The sequence below is a fragment of the Triticum urartu genome, chromosome 3A (genome assembly GCF_056163025.1).
Source record: "Triticum urartu cultivar PI428250 chromosome 3A, HENAU_Tu73, whole genome shotgun sequence".
Lineage (NCBI taxonomy): Eukaryota > Viridiplantae > Streptophyta > Magnoliopsida > Poales > Poaceae > Triticum > Triticum urartu.
Window position 1 is genome coordinate 743579902 of NC_141875.1, and position 7290 is coordinate 743587191.

A 7290-nucleotide genomic window follows, 5' to 3' on the forward strand; every position below is an offset into this window, starting at 1 on the left:
TTCGGTGACGCTAGGGTTATAGAGATATTAGTATGCGGTAACCCGAAAGTTGTTCGGAGTCCCGGATGAGATCCCGGACGTCACGAGGAGTTCCGGAATGGTCCGGAGGTAAAGAATTATATATAGGAAGTGCTATTTCGGCCATCGGGACAAGTTTCGGGGTCATCGGTATTGTACCGGGACCACCGGAAGGGTCCCGGGGGTCCACCGGGTGGGGCCACCTGCCCCGGGGGGCCACATGGGCTGTAGGGGGTGTGCCTTGGCCTATATGGGCCAAGGGCACCAGCCCCAAGAGGCCCATGCGCCAAGAGATGGAAAAAAGGGGAGAGTCCTAAAGGGGGAAGGCACCTCCGAGGTGCCTTGGGGAGGATGGACTCCTCCCCACCCTTGGCCGCACCCTTCCTTGGAGGAAGGGGCAAGGGCTGCGCCTCCCCCTCTCCCTTGGCCCTATATATAGTGGGGAAAAAGGAGGAGCAAACCAATCTAAGGCCTGGCGCCTCCCTCTCCCTCCCGTGACACATCTACCTCCTCCCGCAGCGCTTAGCGAAGCCCTGTTGGAATCCCGCTACTTCCACCACGCCGTCGTGCTGCTGGATCTCCATCAACCTCTCCCTCCTCCTTGATGGATCAAGGCATGGGAGACGTCTCCCTTCCGTACGTGTGTTGAACGCGGAGGTGCCGTCCGTTCGGCGCTAGGATCATCGGTGATTTGAATCACGACGAGTACGACTCCATCAACCCCGTTCACTTGAACGCTTCCGCTCAGCGATCTACAAGGGTATGTAGATGCACTCTCCCTCCCCTCATTGCTAGTCTCTCCATAGATAGATCTTGGTGATACGTAGGAAAATTTTGAATTTCTGCTACGTTCCCCAACAGTGGCATCATGAGCTAGGTCTATTGCGTAGATTCTATGCACGAGTAGAACACAAAGTAGTTGTGGGCGTTGATTTTGTTCAATATGCTTGCCGTTACTAGTCTTATCTTGATTCGGCGGTATCGTGGGATGAAGCGGCCCGGACCGACCTTACACGTACTCTTACGTGAGACAGGTTCCACCGACTGACATGCACTAGTTGCATAAGGTGGCTAGCGGGTGTTTGTCTCTCCTACTTTAGTCGGATCGGATTCGATGAAAAGGGTCCTTATGAAGGGTAAATAGCAATTGGCATATCACGTTGTGGTTTTGCGTAGGTAAGAAACGTTCTTGCTAGAAACCCATAGCAGCCACGTAAAACATGCAAACAACAATTAGAGGACGTCTAACTTGTTTTTGCAGGGTATGCTATGTGATGTGATATGGCCAAAAGGATGTGATGAATGATATATGTAATGTATGAGATTGATCATGTTCTTGTAATAGATGATCATGGAGCCCCAAGATGGAGATCAAAGGAGCTACATGATATTGGCCATATCATGTCACTATTTGATTGCATATGATGTTTATCATGTTATGCATCTTGTTTACTTAGTACGACGGTAGTAAATAAGATGATCCCTCATTAAAATTTCAAGAAGTGTTCTCCCCTAACTGTGCACCGTTGCTACAGTTCGTCGCTTCGAAGCATCACGTGTTAATCGGGTGTGATAGATCCTTTCGTTCACATACAACGGGTGTAAGCAAGATTTACACATGCAAAAACACTTAGGGTTAACTTGACGAGCCTAGCATGTGAAGACATGGCCTCGGAACACAGAGACCGAAAGGTCGAGCATGAGTCGTATAGAAGATACGATCAACATGAAGATATTCACCGACGTTGACTAGTCCGTCTCACGTGTTAATCGGACACGGCCTAGTTCACTCGGATCATGTAATCGCTTAGATGACTAGAGGGATGTCTATCTAAGTGGGAGTTCATAAGATGAACTTAATTATCCTGAACATAGTCAAAAGGATTTTGCAAATTATGTCGAAGCTCACGCTTTAGTTCTACTGTTTAGATATGTTCCTAGAGAAAAATTAGTTGAAAGTTGATAGTAGCAATTATGCGGACTAGGTCCGTAAACTGAGGATTGTCCTCATTGCTTCATAGAAGGCTTATGTCCTTAATGCACCGCTCAGTGTGCTGAACCTCGAACGTTGTCTGTGGATGTTGCGAACATCTGACATACACATTTTGATAACTACATGATAGTTCAGTTAAACGGTTTAGAGTTGAGGCACCAAAGACGTTTTGAAACGTCACGAAACATATGAGATGTTTTGAGGGCTGAAATTGGAATTTCAGGCTCGTGCCCACGTCAAGAGGTATAAGACCTCCGACGATTTTCTTAACCTACAAACTAGGGAGAAAATCTCAATTGTTGAGCTTGTGCTCAGATTGTCTAAGTACAACAATCATTTGAATCAAGTGGGAGTTGATCTTCCAGATAAGATAGTGATGTTTCTCCGAAGTCATTACCACCAAGCTGCTAGAGCTTCGTGATGAACTATAATATATCAGGGACATATATGATGATCCTTGAGTTGTTCGTGATGTATGACACCGCGAAAGTAGAAATCAAGAAGGAGCATCAATTGTTGATGGTTAGTGAAACCACTAGTTTCAAGAAGGTCAAGGGCAAGAAGGGATACTTCATGAAACGGCAATTCAGCTGCTGCTCTAGTGAAGAAACCCAAGGTTGAACCCAAACCCGAGACTAAGTGCTTCTGTAATAAGGGGAACAGCCACTTAAGCATAATTACCCTAGATACTTGGTAGATTAGTAGGCTAGCAAGGTCGATAGAAGTATATTGGATATACATTATGTTAATGTGTACTTTACTAGTACTCCTAGTAGCACCAGGGTATTAGATACCGGTTCGGTTGCTAAGTGTTAGTAACTCGAAATAAGAGCTACGGAATAAACGGAGACTAGCTAAAGGTGAGCTAACGATATGTGTTGGAGGTGTTTCCAATGTTGATATGATCAAGCATCGTAAGCTCCCTGTACCATCGAGATTGGTGTTTGCGTTGAGCATAGACATGATTGGATTATGTCTGTCGCAATACGGTTATTCATTTAAGGAGAATAATGGTTACTCTGTCTATTTGAATAATACCTTCAATGGTCTTACACCTAAAATGAATGGTTTATTGAATCTCGATCGTAGTGATACACATGTTCATGCCAAAAGATAGTAATGATAGTACCACCTACTTGTGGCACAGCCACGTAAGTCATATCGGTATAAAACGCATGAAGAAGCTCCATGTTGATGGATCTTTGGACTCACTCATTTTTGATAAGTTTGAGACATGCGAACCATGTCTATTGGTGTATATGCATGAAGAACCTCCATGCAAATGGACCGTTAGGACTCACTTGATTTTGAATCACTTGAGACATGCAAATCATACCACATGGACAAGATGACTGAAAGCCTCGTTTTCAGTAAAATGGAACAAGAAAGCAAATTGTTGGAAGTAATACATTTTGATGTGTGCAGTCCAATGAGTGCCGAGGCATGTAGTGGATATCGTTATGTTCTTACTTCACAGATGATTTGAGTAGATGTTGAGTATATTTACTTGATGAATCACGAGTCTGAATTATTGAAAGGTTCAAGTAATTTCAGGGTGAAGTTGAAAGATCGTCGTGATAAGAGGATACAAATATTTATGATATGATCATAGAGATGAATATCTGAATTACGAGTTTGGCACAGAATTAAGACATTGTGGAAATCGTTTCACAACTTATACAGCCTGGAACACCATAGTGTGATGGTGTGTCCGAACATCATAACTGCACCCTATTGGATATGATGCATACCATGATGTCTCTTATCAAATTACCACGATAGTTTATGGGTTAGGCATTAGAGACAACCACATTCACTTTAAAAGGGGCACCACGTAATTCCGATGAGATGACACCGTATGAACTATGGTTTAGAGAAACCTAAGCTGTCATTTCTTAAAAGTTTGGGGCTGCGACGCTTATGTGAAAAGTTTCAGGCTGATAAGATCGAACCCAAAGCGGATAAATGCATCTTCATAGGACACCCAAAACAGTTGGGCATACCTCCTGTCTCAGATCCGAAAGCAATAAGGGATTGTTTCTAGAATCGGGTCCTTTCTCGAGGAAAAGTTTCTCTCGAAAGAATTGAGTGGGAGGATGGTGGAGACTTGATGAGGTTATTGAACCGTCACTTCAACTAGTGTATAGCAGGGCACAAAGAGTTGTTCCTGTGGCACCTACACCAATTGAAGTGGAAGCTTATGATATTGATCATGAGACTTCGGATCAAGTCACTCCCAAACCTCGTGGGATGACAAGGATGCGTACTACTTCAGAGTGGTACGTAATCCTGTCTTGGAAGTCATGTTGCTAGACAACAATGAACCTACGAGCTATGGAGAAGCGATGGTGGGCCTGGATTCCAATAAATGGCTTGAGGCCATATAATCCGAGAGAGGATCCATGTATGAAAACAAAGTGTAGACTTTGGCAGAACGATTCGATGATCGTAAGGCTGTTGAGTACAGATGGATTTTAAAAGGAAGACGGACGATGATGGTAAATGTCACCATTAAGAAAGCTCGACTTGTTGTTAAGATGTTTCCCGACAAGTTCAAGGAGTTGACTACGATGAGACTTTCTCACTCGTAGCGATGCTAAGAGTCTGTTGGAATTATATTAGCGATTACTGCATTATTTATGAAATCTTGCAGATAGGATGTCAAAACATTGTTTCCTCGACGATTTTCTTGAGGAAAGGTTGCATGTGATACAACCGGAAGGTTTTGTCAATCCTGAAAAGATGCTAATAAGTATGCAAAGCTCCAGCAATCCTTCTGAGGACTGGAGTGAGCATCTCGGAGTTGGAATGTACACTTTGATGAGATGATCAAAGATTTTGGGTGTATACAAAGTTTATGAGAAACTGGTATTTCCAAAGAAGTGAGTGGGAGCACTATAGAATTTCTGATGAATATATGTTGTTGATCGGAAATGACGTAGAATTTCTGGAAAGCATATAGGGTTATTTGGAAAGTGTTTTTCAATGGAAAGCCTGGATTAAGCTACTTGAGCATTGAGCATCAAGATCTATAAGGATAGATCAAAACGCTTAATAGTACTTTCAAATGAGCACATGCCTTGACGTGATCTTGAAGGTGTTCAAGATGGATCAGTCAAAGAAGGAGTTCTTGCCTGAGTTGTAAGGTATGAAGTTAAGACTTAAAGCTCGACCGCGGCAGAATAGAGAGAAAGGACGAAGGTCGTCCCCTATGCTTAAGACGTAGGCTCTACAGTATGCTATGCTGTGTACCGCACCTGAAGTGTGCCTTTCCATGAGTCAGTCAAGGGGTACAAGAGTGATCCATGAATGGATCACAGGACAGCGGTCAAAGTTATCCTTAGTAACTAGTGGACTAAGGAAGTCTCTCGGTTATGGAGGTGGTAAAAAGAGTTCGTCGTAAAGGGTTACGTCGATGCAAGCTTAACACCTATCCGGATAGCTCTGAGTAGAGATACCGGATGCATATAATGGAGCAACAATTTAGAATAGCTCCAAGTAGAACAGTTATTTGGAATAGCTCCAAATAGAGCGTGATAGCTGCATCTAGGAGATGACATAGAGATTTGTAAAGCACACACGGATCTGAAAGGTTCAGACCCGTTGACTAAAACCTCTCTCACAAGCAACATGATCAAACCTAAAACTCATTGAGTGTTAATCACATAGTGATGTGAACTAGACTACTGACTCTAGTAAACTCTTGGGTGTTAGTCACATGGCGATGTGACCTGTGAATGTTAATCACATTGCGATGTGAACTAGATTATTGACTCTAGTGCAAGTGGGAGACTGTTGGAAATATGCCCTAGAGGCAATAATAAATTGATTATTATTATATTTCCTTGTTCATGATAATCGTTTATTATCCATGCTATAATTGTATTGATAGGAAACTCAGATACATGTGTGGATACATAGACAACACCATGTCCCTAGTAAGCCTCTAGTTGACTAGCTCGTTGATCAATAGATGGTTACGGTTTCCTAACCATGGACATTGGATGTCGTTGATAACGGGATCACATCATTAGGAGAATGATGTGATGGACAAGACCCAATCCTAAGCATAGCACTATATCGTGTAGTTCATATGCTATAGCTTTTCTAATGTCAAGTATCATTTCCTTAGACCATGAGATTGTGCAACTCCCGGATACCGTAGGAATGCTTTGGGTGTATCAAACGTCACAACGTAACTGGGTGACTATAAAGGTGCATTACAGGTATCTCCGAAAGTGTCTGTTGGGTTGGCACGAATCGAGACTGGGATTTGTCACTTCGCGTAAGCGGAGAGGTATCTCTGGGGCCACCCGGTAGGACATCATCATATGCGCAATGTGACCAAGGAGTTGATCATGGGATGATGTGTTACGGAACGAGTAAAGAGACTTGCCGGTAACAAGATTGAACTGGGTATTGGATACCGACGATCGAATCTCGGGCAAGTAACATACCGCTAGACAAAGGGAATTGTATACGGGATTGATTAAGTCCTTGACATCGTGGTTCATCCGATGAGAACATCGTGGAACATGTGGGAGCCATCATGGGTATCCAGATCCCGCTGTTGGTTATTGACCGGAGAGTCATCTCGGTCATGTCTGCTTGTCTCCCGAACCCGTAGGGTCTACACACTTAAGGTTCGGTGACGCTAGGGTTATAGAGATATTAGTATGCGGTAACCCGAAAGTTGTTCGGAGTCCCGGATGAGATCCCGGACGTCACGAGGAGTTCCGGAATGGTCCGGAGGTAAAGAATTATATATAGGAAGTGCTATTTCGGCCATCGGGACAAGTTTCGGGGTCATCGGTATTGTACCGGGACCACCGGAAGGGTCCCGGGGGTCCACCGGGTGGGGCCACCTGCCCCGGGGGGCCACATGGGCTGTAGGGGGTGTGCCTTGGCCTATATGGGCCAAGGGCACCAGCCCCAAGAGGCCCATGCGCCAAGAGATGGAAAAAAGGGGAGAGTCCTAAAGGGGGAAGGCACCTCCGAGGTGCCTTGGGGAGGATGGACTCCTCCCCACCCTTGGCCGCACCCTTCCTTGGAGGAAGGGGCAAGGGCTGCGCCTCCCCCTCTCCCTTGGCCCTATATATAGTGGGGAAAAAGGAGGAGCAAACCAATCTAAGGCCTGGCGCCTCCCTCTCCCTCCCGTGACACATCTACCTCCTCCCGCAGCGCTTAGCGAAGCCCTGTTGGAATCCCGCTACTTCCACCACGCCGTCGTGCTGCTGGATCTCCATCAACCTCTCCCTCCTCCTTGATGGATCAAGGCA